This window comes from Heterocephalus glaber, unplaced genomic scaffold, assembly GCF_053883595.1.
Source record: "Heterocephalus glaber isolate CG9 unplaced genomic scaffold, H.glaber_assembly_v1.0 deba00001613, whole genome shotgun sequence".
Taxonomy (NCBI): domain Eukaryota; kingdom Metazoa; phylum Chordata; class Mammalia; order Rodentia; family Bathyergidae; genus Heterocephalus; species Heterocephalus glaber.
Window position 1 is genome coordinate 15,995,378 of NW_028258384.1, and position 19,935 is coordinate 16,015,312.

At 35.6% G+C, this 19,935-nt stretch overlaps 1 long non-coding RNA gene across 1 annotated transcript in view; it reads left to right on the forward strand.

Moving 5' to 3' along the window:
* Positions 1–10,463: 10,463 nt before the first annotated feature.
* Positions 10,464–19,935, forward strand: part of LOC147822503 (uncharacterized) — a 532,973-nt gene continuing 523,501 nt past the window's right edge. Inside the window, exon 1 of the long non-coding RNA XR_015445544.1 lies at positions 10,464–10,496. This is a non-coding gene — a long non-coding RNA (uncharacterized LOC147822503). The remainder of the gene's footprint in view (positions 10,497–19,935) is intronic.

Sequence of the window (19,935 nt, forward strand, 5' to 3'; positions counted from 1 at the left end):
GGTTGTTTGCATTTTGCTCATGTCCACAGACTTTGTCTGAGACTGAAATTAAGGGCGGAAGACTAATTGATCTTACAGAAAAAATTTCAAGGCAGTCTAAAGTTAAGGGTGTGGCATGACTACTGTTGGAGGCTTTTAGCCAGATCTATGTTGTGAATCAGCAGCAAAGAGCCCAGAAGCATGATTTAAAATGTTTTTCATTTGGCCAGAAAAAAACTCCAGAAAAGTTGTGGCCTGCAAAAAGGAACAGAGGAGAAATTGGTTCCTGAAGAGACTAGCAAGAAAAAGTCAAGTATTTAAGAAAAGGACAATAGAATAGATGGTCTGAGGACATCACAAGAACCAGCAGAACTCCACCTTTTGCAGCCTCAAAATTGCCAAAGAGATGTGCCGGGTATTTAGCCCAGTGGTTCCGTCGCCTGCCTCACAAGCTCAAGGACCTGAGTTCAATCCCCGGTAACAAAAACAAAACAAAACAAAAAAAAAAATTGCCAAAGAGAAAGACTTTGCTTTGAGAAGAGACCATCAGAGCACCATATTCCAGAATAGCAGTAGCCTAAGGAGGTTGATCCTTGGATTTGGTTCATAGGCACTTTACCCCTACAGCCAAGAGAGACGGAAGCATGGCTATTACTCCAGCTGGCAGGAGACTTTGGCATCATCTACCTGGTGCTGGTTTTAAGTACATGCAGAATACAAGAGTTGTGCAGTGAGGAAGGCTTCCACCTAGATTTCAGAAGAAGGCCTGGGAGGCTAGGCAGTGTGCACCTGGGAAGACAATCTGTAAAACTGTGAGTGTGAAGCCAAAAGCACATTAGAGACTCCAGAAGTTTGGAGGATCCAGGAACATGGATTTTTTGAAAAAACACTGTAACAAGGGGGCAGAATCAGCCCATGAGAAAAGCCATGAGAGCTACAACCACCAGAAGTGCTATAGGGGTGGAGCAACCTAAGCCATTTCCAGTTCGTATCTTGCCACAGATTGTCTTCAGTGCTGAACATGGAAACACAGGACAAAATGTTTTCCCTGCTTGATTTTGGACTTACTTTGTTCCCATTTCTTCCTATACCCCTCTTTGTACCTTTTGGAATGGAAATGTGTATCTTGGGTCATTATATGTTGGAAATGTTTGACTTTCTTTTCATTTGAACAGGAGCTTGCAGCTAAGAGTCTGCCTTAAATCTCAGAGGAGACTTGGGACTTGGACTTTTTAGCAATCGCAAAATGTTAGAACTTTGGCAACTCTTAGAGATGAAGTAAACGGCTTTTGCATAATGTGCATGAGTATTGGGGAACCAGTGGTAGAATTTTATGGCTTATAGCTCAATATCCTCTCAAAGCCTTTTGTGGTCATAGGTGGGGCTTTTTGGAGGTGACTGGAATGAAGGAGTGTGATGTTGGAATAAAGGATGTGATGCTAAGATTAAGGGTGTGAATGCTACCTGCCCTAATGTTAGGTAGCCTGGATAAGGTATAAGAGACAGAAAGAGGATCATAGTTTGTCACTTGCTTCTTATCCTTGGACACTTTTGTTGCCTTCTGCCTGCCACAAATAGTTTCTCCTCTGCAATGCCCGTCTGCCATGTCACCTTGCCTTGGAACAAGGTGATCAACTGAAACTTCTACAAACTGTGAGCTGAAATAAACTTTTCCTTCCTTAATTTGGAGTTTCAGGTATTTTGTCTCAGCAACCATAAAAGTAACTAAGACCGAAATCCTCCTTGTACTTTCACAATTCTGGTTGCACTAGTAATCCTTGGCTTGGAATTCATTGTAGCACTCTAATCTCTCCCTCCATCCTCACAAGGCTTCATTTGAGTCAGTATGTCCTCTTATAAAGATATCAGTCATGGATATATACTCTCTGTGAACCTAAGATCATTTCAAATCTAGATTCTTAATTATATATGCAAATTCCTGTTTCCGAATAAGGCCACATTTTGAGGAACAAGTGGACATGAATTTTTGGAATACATTATTCCACCCACTTCAACTATTCTATTTCTCTTTAGTTAGTCGTGTTCAGAAAGACTTGAAACTTTACAAACCTAAAAACAACAAATTCAACTTGAGGAAATAAACAGACTTATCCTGAGTATCAGTTATCTTAGTTGATTTGACATAAAGGCAAAATTCCACAGAAGATGGACTGAGAGTGGAAGTTCATCATGGAACTGATAGTAGGGTTGAAATAGGGAGAGTATTCAGAGCCAAGTAAAAACTCAGAAAATCTATATGACAGCCCCAAAAGTGAATGTTTTTTTCCCACCTATGGAATGAGCAAGAGATAGCACTAGAATAATGTCATCAGGTATCTGACAATTATAACAAATTCTAAAGGATACTACATTGAAACAAACCTTAGAGATAAGAGAAATGTAACCATAATTACTGTTCAAGCCAATAACAGAAAGTCATACATAACTAGCATTTATGTAGAATGATTGTTAACATTCACTTGAGACACATGTTACTGAATTGGTAATACTATTTTAAATAGCTTTTTGTCTGTCATGGATTTTATAGTTGATTTTTTTTGTACCAGGGATTGAACTTGGGATCTTGCCCTTGCAAGACATTTGGTGGTACCACTGAGCTAAATCCCCAGCCCTAAATTTTTATTTTTATAGACAGTTTGTCATGCTTTTATCTATTATGAAAAGTAGGAATTCATAGAACTAAGAAATTCAGCTAGGTGTGGTTGCACATGCCTGTCATAACAGAATTCTAGAGGCTGAGGCAGGAGGATTGTTTTTGAGTGCAAGGCCAGCCTGAACTACATAGCAAGGCTTTGTCTCAAAAAAAAATGTAATCCAGTATTTATTGCATTTAAAAAAAATCATTTCTCCTAGCAAAAAGAACTATCATTTGTATTCTATTGTTTAAACTCATAATACTTTTATGGCTTTGATGTTCATTTTGCAAACATCTACAAGCTTGAACATACATAATGCAACAACTTCAGTCAGTTTTTCAAATTTCACAAGAACGATATATTAAGATTATCTGTAATTTAAAATTATATTGAAGATAATTTCATACATCTTTAGCAGCAAACAGAGGTATCTTTATACAAAATGTAAATAATTAACAACGAAGCTCTGTTTTGACTGGCATGCCATGTTTTCCAAAAGCAAATGTTTCTGTTACATTGCTTTTATTAGTGTCATAGTGTAAGACAGTTTCAGGGAAAGAGTGAGGTTTAGAATAAATCAAAATAATTATATGAGAAAAAAATGTGCACTTGTACTCTAACTCAGATGTAATTACTGGTGAAGGGTAGGGATATAATATATCTTTAATTTTACTCTATTCTGGTACTTTGTATAATCTTTTTGTTCCAATGAAAAGGTGGAAGATCCATGAAAAATCATTTAATTTAATTTTCTTTATTTCTTTAGTTTCATTGCTCCGTGATCTCCTATGTTTTCTTCTGTCATTTTACTTGGACTTTAAATGATTTATAGCCATTGGAACTTTAATAAATAGTATTTGATAGCCACTTAAATGCATTTGTTTTTTTTTAAAAGAATTTTTGTATTTAAATTATGTATTACACATAACAGACATTAATATCAAGAAATAGGTAACTTTTCAATCCTCTGAAATGTTAATTTTGGCAATTTGTCGATGTCATCTTAGTACTATGGATTAATTCATTCAGCTCATATAGTGAAATAGTCATGCTATGTAACTTTATTAATACATTTAAACTATTTTAGACATAAGTATATAGTGTTTAAAATATTTGGACACAGTCTTTAATTATGAAGTTAATGAATTAAAAATAAATTACCTTGGTGAGGACATAAATTGAAATCCTCATACACTACTGGGGAGAATGTAAAAGGATATGGTTTTTTTTGGAAAATAATCCATGAGAGGACTTTTTTTTTTTTGGTACCAGGGATCGAATTCTGGACCTTGTGCTTGCGAGGCAGGCAGCGGAACCACTGAGCTAAATTCCCAGCCCTGGAAAATAATCTAAAAGTTCATCAAACAATTAAACAGAGTAACTACCTGAGCCAGCAATTATGCACCAAAGTATCCATAAAAAATGAAAATGTATGTACATATAGAAAATTACACATTTTTACAGCAACATTATCCATAACAGCCAAAATTTACTGACAAATCAAAAGCCCATAAATAAATGATTGTTTAAGCAATGTGTTAAGCACATATAATGAAATATTATTTGGTCATAAAAAAGGAAAAAAAGTACTAAAACATGCTACAATAAAAGTGAACTTTGAAATCATACTATGTGTAAGAATCCAGTTGAAAGTAACATTTCATATTAATTCCATTTTTATGTTCAGAACAGGAAAAATTTTAGAGACAGAAAATAGATTAGTGCTTGTTGAATGATGGAGGGATAAGGATGATAGTGAAAGAATATGAAGTTTGTTTTAATAATAATTCGATTCTAATATTGGCTGTTGGGCCAGGGATTTAGCTCAGTGGCACTGCATTTGCCTCACATATGCAAGGTGCTGAGTTCAATCTCCTGTACTGGGGGAAAAAAAATACTGGCTGTAGCAATGGTTACATTTATGTGTATATATACTAAAAGAGTTGATTTGACATATTAAATGGGTGAATTGAATGGTATGTAAATCATCAGTAAAGAGGGTAAAATAAATTACTTATAACAGTAGTTAACACATATATAACTCTTACAAGTGGCAACTATTTTTGAAGGGCTTAATTTACTCCTTTAACTCTTCTGGCAAACATTCTGAAGTTAAAAACTCATTTCTCTATTCTATAGGTAATGAATCTACCTTAGTTACTTTTGCTGCTGAGGCAAAATACCAGATAGCTAGAGTTAAAGGAGAGAGTTAAAGGTTTATTTCAGCTCACAGTTTGTGGAGGTTTGAGTCCACATTTGGCTGGCTCCAAAGCAGGGTGGCAAGGCAGAGGGGTATTACAGAGGAGAAATAGTCCATGGCAAGCAGCAAGTAGTTGCAACAAATCTGTCTTTCCTCACTCCCTCTATATTTCATCCAGGCTATGAGCCTATCAATTGGCAACATCCACACCCAGGGTGAGGCTTCCAATATCCATACCCAGAACTTTGTTAACTCCAATCATGGACTAATTTAGTACCACACACCCTTAATCCCAGCATTACATGCCTTAGATCCAACCAGCTCAAAAATGTCCCCTATGAGTGCATGAGGCTTTGGAAGGATATGTAGGTACAAGCCATAACAGAGACTAACCAAATGAACAGGAAGAAAAATGCCTTGAGGTAGCATGAGTACTGAGTCACAGAGCTAGAATTTCAGCCCACACACTACAGCTCCAAAATTTATGTTTTTAACTAAGATCCATAATTAAGTTTTATACACTGGCTGTAATTATCTAGAATCACAAGTTTAAATAAGAGAAGAGTATACCTTTAATTCAGTCTATAGATATTTATTGCAGGAGTCCTTTTTGCCAGCCACATTTTTAGGCTCTGGGGATTAGAAAATCTCAAATGAAAAAAATACCTACTGAAATGGAACTTACATTCTTGAATATGAACTTTAGAATTCAAGAAACAGCTCTGTCCCTCACAAGTAGAGTAACAAGTAAATCTGTTAACTTCTTTATTCCACATTTTCCTCTTCTGTAAAATGAGAATAATTTGCCTACAATCATAGGGTCCCTGTAACAAATAAATGAGATGATATTTTGAAAGCATTTACTGGAATGTGTTTCATATAATAAATGAAAGGTGATAATAGTTGTAAAAGTAGAATATGGAGTATTAGTGCTCCTATAATTGATATAATCATTGCTAATGTCATCATCAATAAATGTAATTAATGATGCAGTTAATGATTTAGTATAGAGGGAAATGTACAATGTTTTAAACTTTGTTTGAATAACATTGTCTTAGTTACTTTTCTCATTGCTGAGACAAAATACTCAACACACAAAATTAAAGGAGGAAAAGTTTGTTTTGCTGACAGTTTGTCAAGGTTCCAGTTCATAGTTAGCTGGCTCCAAGGTAGGTTGGCATAGGAGAGGGGAATCAAAGAAGAAAAAGTTCAAGGTAGGAAGAAGGCAGCAAGACAGTAAGCAGCAAGCAATAAGCAACTAACTTCTTTCTGTCCCTTGTATCCTATCCAGGTTACCCACCCTTAGGGTGAGTAGCACTCATACACAGGATAGGGCAGCCTTAATCTTAGTGTCACACCATGATTAAATCCCAGCATCACATCCTTGATTCCAGCATTACACTCTCTAGATCCAGCTACTTTCAGCAAGCCCCACCTATGACCCATGAGGCTTTGATGGGCCATCTAGGTACAAGCCATAACAAACATGTTGAATCAAGACTGAAATGCATATCTTATTGCAAATGTTACATTATCTTCACTGCTCTGTTGACACTATCTATACAATCTTAATTCCAGTCTAAACTTTTGGAAAAATACATGATAAAGCAATAGAACTATCTAGATGTATCATGATAAATTTGTTCTCTTGAAGTGAAAATTTACATTTTAGAAAGGAAAGATATAATAAACATACAGTAAAGCAAATTTAGTTTTCTTGTTATTATTAGATTTACTAATATCTTTTCTTTAAAACCACATGCATTCAAATGAAATACCTGAACAGAGTTTTGAAATATAATATCACATGTGTCATTCTACCAAAATAAACTGGGTCATAGTAGTTATAACTATGTAAGACAAGTAAAAATTAATAAACATCAAGCTGTGAAATTTTTCCTAATTTACATCATCTAAGTACTTGATTTTTAAGTGCATGTTGGAAGAAGATATTCCACATTGGGTAATATTAGAATCCTGACCATACAAATTTCTAGTTTGTTGTGCTTCAAATACACACACACAAACACACACTACACTTCATACAAACACAGGAAAGAAATTTATTCTCTAGTTTCATTCATACATTAGACAAATATTTATTAACAATATGCATTTACAGCAACATTTTGACCATGACATTAAAAAGACAGCATCATTAACACTCTCATTCCTATGAAAGGCTGCCAGTATTATTCTGATAAGTATTTTTATTTAACTTGAACATTAGTGCAAATGCCAAGGTGACATTTCACCTGACACAGTGAACAAATATGTAAAGATGATTTGTGCTTATTAGGTGAGATTATAGTCATTTTTTAAAGTGAATGTATGCTCTTCAAGTGCATTATCTCCTGTATATGTTCTCTTTTGGTTTACTCCTAATCAGCAGGGAAAGGGTAGTGATTGAAGATAAGTTCTAGTGTCTGATCTCTGGCAGGTTTCTTCCTCTTTCTGGTAACTGTGTAAAGATGTAAGCTCCTTTACTTTTAACTCCAGAGTTGTTCTTTCTTCTATCATTATTCTTAATGGTCAAAAATCCCTAATGCTTATGTTCAGTACAGCCACTCTGTAAGCAGCAACAATACACAGAAATCCCCAATTTGAAGCCAGAAAAACTCTATACTTTATGTAACTAAGTTAAAAAAAGAAAAGTTGTAAACCCAAGGATGAAATAAAGGAGTTGTCTTTGGGCAGACTGCACAGTAGCAATATTTTGGGGGGCTATAGATCTCATTTTTTATTGACCTCATCTTTCATGCTTGTGATCTGAATACACAGTCCCAAAACAGACAAAAACAGGGCATCTTGTTCCCACCAATTACAGAAGCACATAGATACAGAGAAATACCTAAATTAGTTGATCATGTTTTTCTCAATTGTACCAAAATACTTTAAATTGTTTTTAAATGTACTATTACTACATGACTTAGAAATGACTGAAATTTTTGGATGCTTCTTATTTGGATGGTATTCTTGACATTAACAAGCTTTGTTACTTTCTTTGTACTCTATATTGTCTCTTTTATCAGCTATACTCAATTAGCTCTATCAATCTAGAAATTCAGATGTAGTATAAGAAATATTCATCTATTGGTGGTAACAAAATGTATTCAAACATAGTTAATAAGAACCTATGAAATTATATTACTAATGTAGGTCATGGAAATCTGAGCCAATAAACTTTAAACTGGTTAAATTTTCTACCCATTCTCATTATATATAATTTAGTTTAGATATGATTTTGTTGTTTTAAAGTTGGCTATTTGAGGGACAGTTTTTAAATAAAGGAAAAAATAATTCTCTTAAAATAGAAGTTACTGTTCAGCATTTCCCCCTTCCAGAATTGGTATTTTATGAAAAATATTTCTATCATCAAATCTGGTATTAATTTACCAACTTACCTGCATGTCTACCAATATATTTTTAAACTTTATTTTAATATTAATGTTTGCCAAGGAGGAAGACATTATAACATACTCACAATGACAGATTTTGTTGTATCCCTGTTGTATGATAAATGCAAATACCATCATATTAAACTTTTTTACATTATTTATCTTAAGCTTTACTAGGTAGAAATTCTGAAATAAAGGCAAAAGTAACAAAACACATGCAATGCTTTCAATTAAAATTTATAATTAGGGTATTAAACACATTCTTATGTTATGACCTCAAAGTCTTTATTACCCTTAAACATTGTCATAACTTTTCAATAGCTTATTAAATTATTCAGTTAGACATGATTAATTAATATTTTTATATGTTCATATGTTTATATTTTAATATTTTTGGATTGCTCAGTGATATTGGATAAAACATCTAACTAAATTCCACTGTATTCTTGAAAGTAACTTCTAATAGGGCAAACATAAAAAGATACACAGTAATTTTACAGAATATAGCATGTTACTAATGTTATATTTTTATATATGATTTAAATTTTGGGAGTTTTCGGTCTATGTAATTATTTATTTGAAAAGTTAATATTTTAATCTGTTATTCAAGCATTATTATTCATAGTAAAGAGATATGTAAATACTGATATTTTTAAGACATTTAAGTCCAAAGATTTTCTTGGAAATTATTTGAGACTTTTTTTTTCAGACTCCACTTTTACAAATTAAATTCTACTATTAAGCCATTGATGGTTGAATTTATCAATGAAAATAGAAAATATGCATATCTTAAGGTTAAAATAAACATCTAGGCCTGGCGGATTTAGCTCAGTGGTTCCACTGCTTGCCTCCCAAACATAAGGTCCTGAGTTCAATTCCCTGCACCAAAAAATAAATAAATAAATAAAATAAAAATAAAATAAACACCTAAAGAAGGATAAAAGTACACTTTTATTTTATTAGATAATAGAATCAAACTCATAACTGAATACTTACCTCAATTCTAATTTTAGAAGCTCAAGTTACTTTTTTTGAGATGGTCTAACTATGTAGTTCAAGTTGGACTTGGACTCACTATGTAGCCCAGGATCACCTTGAACTCACAGCAATCCTCCTGCCTTGGCCTCCAGAGTGCTGGGATTACAGACATGTGCCACAATGCCCAGTACAAGTTGCTTTAAAATGACAGAAAATGTATAACATTTTGGCCTGGTTACAAGGCATTGGATAAAAATATATGGCATTTATCCTTTTATTACATTAACAATATGTTTCTTCGCATTTGCCCTTGTTTCAGAATAAGCCCTACCTCCATCCCAATTTTATGTGATTTTTTTGTATTCAAGAAGGCTTTCCTAAGAACTTTTGCATTACTCTATAAAGGACAAGAACTGAGACAATATCTGAGAAGACAGGAGTTTTGAGAGCATCATTAATTAGAAATATAGATATTTGGTCCATTCATCGTGTAGTATTTTCATCCTCTAGAAAAGAGATTAAATATACAAGGACAAATGACCTAAATATTTCTTGAATCCTAAAAACTAAATTAACAAGTGTACAAAAGGTCATGGGAGGAATATTAAGTAAAATTAACAAAATGGCTTTACCATGATGGTTTCCAAAGGATTTAGTTGAATAAGTTTAATTAAGAATTAATTTAAGAATTTAATTAAGAATTAATTCTTAAGAATTAAGATGTCGTTAGGAACCCCCCCAAATTATGGACTTAACAATTAGAGATAGAATCCCAATGCCATGTAGTAGATACAGTCTATTCCCTAATCATGATTTTCCAACTTGCCTGCCTAGTTCATCTTTCTTAAATTAAGAAATATGTTCAAGCTTGAAATAATGATCCATTCATTTAAAACAGATAGAAACAAATTATATCATAAGAGAACATCTGATTCAAAGGTGCCCTTTTTTTGGTCAATGCCTCTGTAGACTAATTACCTAACTTAATTTCTTCATGGTAGTTGAAAGTTTTTATATGGCTCTTCATATTGTTGCATGATATTTACAATGTTATTATATACTTTCACTGAAACCACTAAAAATTACAGCAGATGAAAATAGTTATCACAGATGAAAATTATGTATGGTTGCAGTGGGAATATTGACAAGCTTTTAAAAATATGTATATTCATTAAACAAATTGGAGTTGATTTTTTATTTTTTTTGTTTCTGTTTTGTTTTGTCTTCCTGTGCCTCCATTTTATCCTTAATCAGTGGACATCTAAGGGGAAGAAAGCAGCAAAGGTAAGATTGCAAATTTCAAAGAAATTGATTTCAGAATATGTTGTACTAAGTTTTTCTAAATTTCTGAAGCTATATTAGGTACTCCATTCGATTAAAACTGTAAGTTTTCAAGATAATATATGTTATGATTCTGCCTTAAGAGATTCATGGTTTCTTTTACTTGAGAAACTCAAAATAAAAATAAATTAAAGAAAATAAACGATCACAATAATAAACAGGTATTTAGATCTTTTGCAAAAGGGAAGATGATCAAAGAGGAAGGGAGGGGAGATAAAGGGAATGAAAATAGAATTAAGATGTATTATTTACATGAACTAATTCCCAACAGTGAATGTAATCATTATGTTCTACAAACATGCATTGATAAAAATTTTAAAATGAAAATAAAATTTTAAGCATGCTAAAAAATAGAGAGATAAAAATTGAGCTGTCTCCACATTTTGTGTCACACCATCCTGGAAGCAATTTTCAAGTCTTATTTCATTTTATTTTTCACAAGTGCTGTTTTTTCCCACTGTGCCCAAACAACATACAACTACTTCTGACAGAATTCACTTTGTTAATATTCTGGAAATAAAAATGATTTTTGTGATAAACTTCAGCTAAAAATGGGAGCTATTTGGGTGTCATTACACATTGTAGAAGTGACAGAAAAAGTTAGTGAATATGAGATGATATCTTACAAGATTATACACAGCTAAATTAGATAGATATTAATACACAATCAGAAAGGGATTTGCGCCCTCAAGAAAATCAACACAAGAATAAATACTTCAGAATTGTGACTGGGAGCAAATTTGAAGACAACTAGGCCTCAGCATGGAGAAGCAATACCAAGGCCTGCAGGCTTTCCTAGCAGTAAATACCAACTTGAGATTATACTGTAATTAGCACCACTGGTCCAGGGGGTCCAGGTAGGCATCAAGTACATAGGTGGGTGATCAGAACATCAAGACCCATACTAAAAAACAGCTTTGTTTTCTCTATACATCCTAGCTACATGACTCATTGCCCTATTGGATCAATATTAGCTAAGTGGTTATATATATAATCCTATAGGTTGATTATTCCCATGTTACAATTTTGCTGTAAAAATTACCTGACAAAGGGCCTCAGTGGGATCGTAGGGAAAAATACTAAAACTAAACTAGATATGATTGGTCAGGAAAATTATACTGTTTGAGAAACTGAGCTTTAAAATCTAATGTTTCAATGTGAAAACTTTAAGTTCTGCTCAAGTATATGTGAATCTTTAGTATTCTGGAGAAAGTACAGTTTCTAACATTAAAGCACAAACTATCTTAACTATAATCTCAGCATTCTAGAAGGCTGAAGCAGAAGATAACATGTTGTAGTCCAACCTAGGAGACCTGGTAACTTGTCTCAAAAATTGAGGTCTGGGGCTAGAGAGGTACCCATGGATTCAATCCCCAAGACCAAAAACAAAAAAATGAACAAAACAAAACAAAAAAACTATCTCTATACCTAAAATTAAGTTTTTGGTTATTCATTGTCATTCTTTTCCTAGGGTCTGTGTCCTTGTCTCTTCCTTCTTTTAGGTGGAAAGATGTGACTTTTTTCCTTAACGTTCTAATGATATTTTGCAAATTAAATTCAGTAAGCCTTAAACATGATCCCTATTAGGCACAAAAATATTACCATTAATGTCACTAGGTTAAATGTATATAATCCTTAAACTGAATTGTCCTATCCTTTTTGAGAGACCAGATTTGACATTTGAAAAAGATCTTGCCAGAGGGTAGTTTCAGCTATGCCAGAAACTAATCTGTTATTTTCCATCTCTTTACTGAGAATTACCTGAAAATGGAGTTTGATAAGAATGTCAAAATAAAATTGCATTAATATTTCAGTGATAAATTAAAATAATAGCATCAGAATTTTAAATTGATATGTTTTTCTGAGAGATTTCAAATACCTCTCTTTACTAACTTGAGTTAACATCGTGACCTTGAATTAATGAATTTTTGAAAGTAAACTCTTTCACAGGCAAGAGTTCCTACAAAACTTCTGCAATTAAAATCAGGAAAGGAAGGGTATTAAAATGTGCCTGGCTGCTATTGTATTGTTCTGGTACTCTACATTATTAACCATTATTGTGAATTTTAAAATTGATCTATTAAAATTTGAATTATGAAGAACACAAATATTGACAAACTTTGTCCAGTTTAATGACTGTGAATAAGAACATGTCTTTGGGGCAGCCACCTGGTTCCACACTACAAAGACACAGAGTACACCAGAGCACCAGACCATAACACTGAGTCCTGCTGCTCCTGGCCCAGAGGTAGGGGCTTCCGAGCCACCATCCCACTGCTCCTTGACCAGAGGAAGGGGCTTTCCAGCCACCATCCCTCCCGCTGCTCCCAGCCCAGAGGAAAGGGCTTTTGGGCCACCATCCCTACCACTGCTCCTGGCCCCTGTCCCACCTCTCCCAGCTCAGAGCAGGTAGTCCATGCAGGTGCCATCAGGACCCCACACCAGTTGAAATGAGAAAACACATAAATAAGTCTCAAAACCAGACTACCAGATCACCTACAGCAACCCCAAAGGCAAATGAGATGGAACACTCTGGTACTCAACCACCTGGACCCACTGAACTGGCAACAAAAGGGGATCTGGAAAAAATGAAATCAGAAATAATTTCTCAGATAACAGAAGAAATTGTGCCCTTAGTGCAAGACATGATTAATAAATCTAGAGAGGAGCTCAGGAACATGACGGAATCCCAACATAGGAAACAAATGGAATCCATAAAACAGATGCAAATAGATTTCCAGGACATGAAAAACTCCACTGAAAGTCTACAGAGCAGAATGAGCCAATGTGAGGACAGAATTTCAGATATAGAAGATAAGATTGCAATTAGTAACCAGGAAAAGAAAAATTGCTTCAAAATTATAAGGGAACATGAGAGATCAATCCAGCAGCTGCTAGATGATGCAAAGAAGAATAACATAAGACTGATTGGACTCAGTGAAGAAACAGGAGAGAATGGAGATGAAATAAAAAATCTCTTCACAGAAATAATGGCAGAAAACTTCCCAAGCAGGGGAAAAGAGCTTGACATACAGATAAGTGAGGCATATAGGACTCCAAATAGTCTTGATCAAAAAAAAATCTACACATAGGCATATAATTGTTAAGATTCCAGAAACACAACAGAAGAACAAAGTTCTACAAGCAGTCAGAGAAAAGAAACAAATCACATACAAAGGAAAGCCCATCAGAATCACAGCAGACTTCTCAACACAAACCATTAAGGCAAGAAGAGCTTGGAGTGACATATTCCAAGCCCTAAAAGAAAATATCCTCCAACCCAGATTGATGTACCCTGCAAAACTATCTTTCAAAATGGATGGAGATATAAGATACTTTCATGACAAAGAGCACCTTAGGAACTTCGTGAATACGAAACCAGCACTCCAAAGAATTTTACGCAATATCCTAGGAACAGACATTGAGGATCACAAACCCTGGAAGCAAAGCAAAATGAACCCATCTGGCATGACAAGAAATTATATGGAAAGGGGGAGAACCCAACAAAAAGAAAAAGTCATGGCAATGACAAGTCAATATGTTTCAGTTATAACCATCAATGTTAATGGTCTCAATTCACCAATCCAAAGAAATAGACTGGCATAATGGGTCAAGAAGCAAAATCCAACGATGTGCTGCATACAAGAAACACACTTAATTCAAAAGGAAACTCATAGACTGAAAGTTAAAGGGTGGAAAACAATACTCCATGCGACAGGAACCTGCAAAAAAGCAGGAGTAGCTATCCTCTTGGCAGATCAAGTAGATTTCAAACCAACATTGATTAAGAGAGATGAAAAAGGACACTACATCCTTGTAAAGGGAAGAATCCAAGAGGAAGATATGACAATCATAAATATGCACCAAACACTAGTGCACCCAACTATATAAAACAAATACTAACAGACATGAAAAGCCATATATGCACTAATACAACTGTAGTGGGGGACCTCATCATCCCACTGTCACAAATGGATGGATCAACTAGACAAAATATAAGTAATGAAATACTAGAACTCAATCGAACTCTTGAACAAATGAACTTAACAGATGTTTACAGAGTGTTCCACCCCACAAAATCAGAATACACATTCTTCTCAGCCGCACATGGGTCATTCTCCAAAATAGACCACATACTCACACATAGAACATGTTTAAGTAAGTGCAAAGGAATTGCATTTATCCCCTGTATATTATCAGACCATAGTGCAATGAAATTGGAGATCCGTAGCAAAAGAAACTCAAAAAATTTCATAAACATGTGGAAATTGAACAACACACTTCTGCATAACCAATGGGTCACAGAGGAAATTAAAGAAGAAATCAGACAGTTCCTTCAATTAAATGACAATGACAATACAACATATCGGAATCTATGGTACACAATGAAAGCAGTCTTAAGAGGGAAAATCATAGCAGTGAATACTCATATTAGGAAAACAGAACGAGCCCAATTAAACAACCTGATGCTGAACCTCAACCTTTTAGAAAAAGAAGAACAGGACAACCCGAGAGCTCATACAAGGGAGGAAATTATAAAGATCAGAGGAGAAATCAATGCAATGGAGACTAAGAGAACGATACAAAAAATCAATGAAGCCAAGAGTTGGTTCTTCGAAAGAATCAACAAAATTGACAAACCCTTAGCCAACCTTGTTGAAAAAAGGAAAGAAAAGGCCCAAATCCATGCAATTAGGAATGAAAAGGGTGAAATTCCAACAGACCCAGCAGAAATCCAGAGGATCATCAATACCTACTTCCAAAACCTATATGCCAATAAGATGGACAACACAGAAGAAATGGACAGATTCCTAGATACATATGAATTACCAAAGTTGAACAAAGAAGACCTAAAAATTCTGAACAACCTAATATCAAGCAATGAAACTGAAAATGTAATTAAAAATTTATCAACTAAGAAAAGCCCAGGCCCTGATGGCTTCACTGCTGAATTCTACAAGACATTTAGAGAGGAACTGCTGCCACTACTGTTTAAACTCTTCAATGAAATTGAAAGGGAAGCAATACTCCCAAATTCATTCCTAGAAGCAAGCATCACCTTGATCCCCAAAGCAGAGAAAGACCCAACCGAAAAGGAGAACCATAGGCCAATCTCACTAATGAACATAGATGCAAAAATCCTTAATAAGTTATTAGCAAATAGAATGCAGAAGATCATACAACCTGATCAAGTAGGATTCATCCCAGGGATGCAGGGATGGTTCAACATACACAAATCAATCAATGTAATACACTATATCAGTAGAGTCAAGGACAAAAACCATATGATTATCTCCACAGATGCAGAAAAAGCATTTGACAAAACCCAACATGCATTTATGATAAAAACCCTACAAAAAATTGGAATAGATGGTCTCTACCTCAAACTGATAAAAGCCATCTATGAAAAACCAACAGCCAGTATGATACTAAATGGTCAAAAACTGAAATCCTTCATACTCAAATCAGGATCAAGACAAGGATGTTCACTATCACCACTCTTGTTCAATATAGTTCTGGAAACATTAGCCATTGCAATTAAACAAGAGAAAGAAACAAAAGGAATAAAGATAAGTAATGAAGAAGTCAAATTGTCATTATTTGCAGATGACATGATACTCTATATAGAAGACTCCAAGAACTCCACCAAAATTCTTCTAGACTTAATACCCAAATTCAGTCATGTAGTTGGTTACAAGGTCAACGCACAGAAATCAATAGCTTTCCTCTACACAAATGACAGACTCACTGAGAGAGAAATAGGGCAAATAATTCCTTTCACAATAGCATCCAAAAAACTGAAATACCTAGGAATCAACCTAAAGAAAGTAATAAAAGAACTCTTCTCTGAATATTATGGCACTCTGAAAAGAGAGATTGAAAATGATATCAGAAAATGGACAGACATGTCCTGTTCCTGGGCAGGAAGGATTAATATAGTGAAAATGGCCATACTTCCAAAACTGCTATATAGATTTAATGCAATTCCAATTGAGATCCCAACAGTATATTTCATGGACCTTGAGAAAATAATCGAAAAATTCATTTGGAACAAGAAGAGACCCAGAATAGCAGAAGCAATTCTAGGTCACAGAGACATGGCAGGGGGTATCACAATCCCCAACCTGCAACTATACTACAAATCTACTGTGATAAAAACAGCATGGTACTGGCAAAGAAACAGACCTGAGGACCAGTGGAACAGAGTAGAAGATGCAGAAACAACACCAGACACACTCAGCCATCTCGTCTTTGACAAAGGAGCCAAACACCCTCACTGGAGGAAAGATAGCCTCTTTAATAAATGGTGCTGGAAAAATTGGGCTTCAACTTGCCAAAGATTAAAACTAGACCTGTATCTCTCACCATGCACTGAAATAAAATCAAAGTGGATTAACGATCTAAATATTAAAATAGAAACTCTGAACCAGTTGGAACAGAGGTTAGGTAGAACCCTTGAAGACATCGGTGTAGGAAAAGATTTTATGAACAAAACCTTAGTTGCCTGTGAACTAGCACAATCAACAAATGGGATCTCTTCTTATTAAAAGGCTTCTGCAAAGCAAGAGAAACCACCAGCAGTGTGAAGAGGCAACCTACAATGTGGGAAAAAATCTTCACCTGCTCTTCCTCAGACAAAGGTTTACTATCTCGAATCTATAAAGAACTTAAAAAGATCAGACCACCCAAATTTAAAGACCCAATCCAAAAATGGGCATCTGAAATGAACCGACATTTTTCAGACAAAGAAGTAGAAATAGCAAATAAATACATGAAAAAATGTTCAACATCACTGATCATTCGAGAGTTGCAAATGAAAACAATGCTGAGATTCCACTTCACTCCAGAAAGAACGGCTGCTATCAGGAAATCCACCAATAACAAATGCTGGCAGGGCTGTGGGGAAAGAGGAACCCTGCTCCACTGCTGGTGGGAGTGTAGACTGGTGCAACCACTGTGGAAATCAGTATGGAGACACCTCAAAGAGGTAGAACTAGAAGTCCCATTTGATCCCACTATTCCCCTGCTGGTTATCTTCCCCAAAGAATTAAAAGAATCATACCACAGTGATATATGTGCACCCATGTTCATAGCAGCACAGTTTGTAATAGCTAAAACTTGGAAACAGCCCAAATGCCTATCAACTGGAAACTGGATAACGAAGATGTGGTTTTTTAAAAATATAGTACTACTCAGCCATAAAAAATGAGAAATTAGAGACATGTATAGCTAAGTGGATGCACATTGAGAAGATACTCTTAAGTGAAATAAATAGGACACACATGAATAAATACCGAATAGTTTTTCTGGTGTGAGAAACTGAAAGTGTAAATAAGGACTAAATGTATAATAGGTCATGTGAAATAGGAAGAAAAGCGGCAAAATGGAAGGAAGTGGGAGGGCTAGGCGAAAGGATATAAGGAAATGGGATTAATATGAGAAAATGGAAAAATAGGAACAAAATCTTTGTAAATAGGGAGGATTGGAGGGGTTGAAGGGAGGGCTGGACAAGGGTGAAATATAAGAACCAAGAGAGACTATGTAAAGGTGCAAAATTCCAATGATGAATGTCATTACATTGTATACCTAAAATGTACCAATGATTAGAATGAGTAATCGATAATGTAAAATAGGAAGAAAAGGTCCAAAGGGGTAGGGGTAGTAGGAGGGGCAGGGGAAATGAAAGAAGGGGAAGGAAAAATGATAAGAAAAGGAAAAAATGGAAGTAAAGTCTTTGTAAATAGGGAAGGGTGGAGGGCTTGAAGGGAGGGCTAGGAATGGGGAAAAAATAAGAACCAAGATGCATTATGTAAAGGTACAGTTCCCAATGAGAAATGCAATTGTGTTGTATACCTACAATGTACCAATAAAAGTATTTAATACAAAAAAAAAGTGAACTCTGCTAAATCATCCCGTGGTGAGAGGAGTGGCCTATGTCCTGACACATGGTACACCACATGTGTTATAGTCTGACCAAGCTCCCATGAGTCTTGATTCCTTCACAGGTGTGCAGAGTAGTGTATACTGCTATCTACTGCTTCTCAATCAGGGAATACCTGCTTTCAGCTCCTTTCCACACCTGTGACCAAAAGCCAATAGGGTGCTTCCACTTCCTCTGCTTTTGTCACAAACCCAACTTCATCAGCATTCACCATTATGGTGAAAGGGAGTGTACAGTAAACAACTTTAAGGGCCTATACTTGAGTGACTGCCCTCTTCAAGTTCTGCAAAGCAGCTTCTGCTGCATCAATCCACTTTCATGTTGCACCCTCTTGAGTCATCTGGTATAGAGGGCACAACAAGGTGGCTAGGTGTGGAATGAATGCCCACCAGAAACCTAGCAAGCCCACATATGCTTGTAACTGATGTACAGTTGTTGGTCTGGGATGTGCCTGGATCTTATCAATTATTGCATCAGGGATTACTTTTGTTTTACCCAAACAGATAATACCCAAGAATTTGACAGATAAGCCAGGGCCCTGGACCTTGTCTTATTGATGGCCCACCCCCAGCCCAGCAGAGCTTTTTTAGATTGTGTGTGGCAGCTTGCAAATATGTAAGGGAATCACAATTTAACATTATAGCATCAATATAATGGAACAAAGACACAGAGTGCAGCTTGGTCCATGTGGCCAGACCCTGGACCATCAGGCCATTGCACAAAATAGGGCTATTCAAATATGCTTGTGGAAACACTCGAAAAGTCCATTATCTGCCCTCCCAGGTGAAAGCAAACTGGTCCTGACTTTCAGGTGTGATAGCAATGGAGAGGAATGCATTGGCCAAGTCCACTACATAGTGATATAGACCCAACATCGGTGTGAGCCAGTCCATCAAATCAGGAATATTGGGTACCACTGCATGCAATGGAGGAGTCACTTTATTCAGTTGCCCATAATCCACAGTCATTCTCCAAGTTCCATCAGGCTTCCACACAGGCCAAACAGAAGAATTGAAAGGACTTTGTGCAAGGCGTATCACTCCAGCTTCTTCCAACCTCAAAACAATCAGTTCTATTTCCTCATGACCCCCAGCTAGTACTGCTTCACACACACAACCTGCATTGCCTATGGGAGAGTCAGCAGAGCATGAAGAGGATGACCTTGGACAATAATTTTTATCATGTAAATCTGCAAACAAAATTCTCCCTGTATGGTGTGTAACTCAGTACCAGTCAGCATGTCCACCCCCAGGATATATTCAGCAACTGGGGAAACATAAACATCATAGGAACTTGCAAACAACCAATGCTCAAAGTCACCTTGGCCTTCTGGACCATAATATAGTGGCCTCCATACCCTTCTATGTGTGCAGTAGGTCCTATAAAAAATAGTCAGGGTTGCCATGGATCAGCATTGACTCAGCTCCAGTATCCAACAAT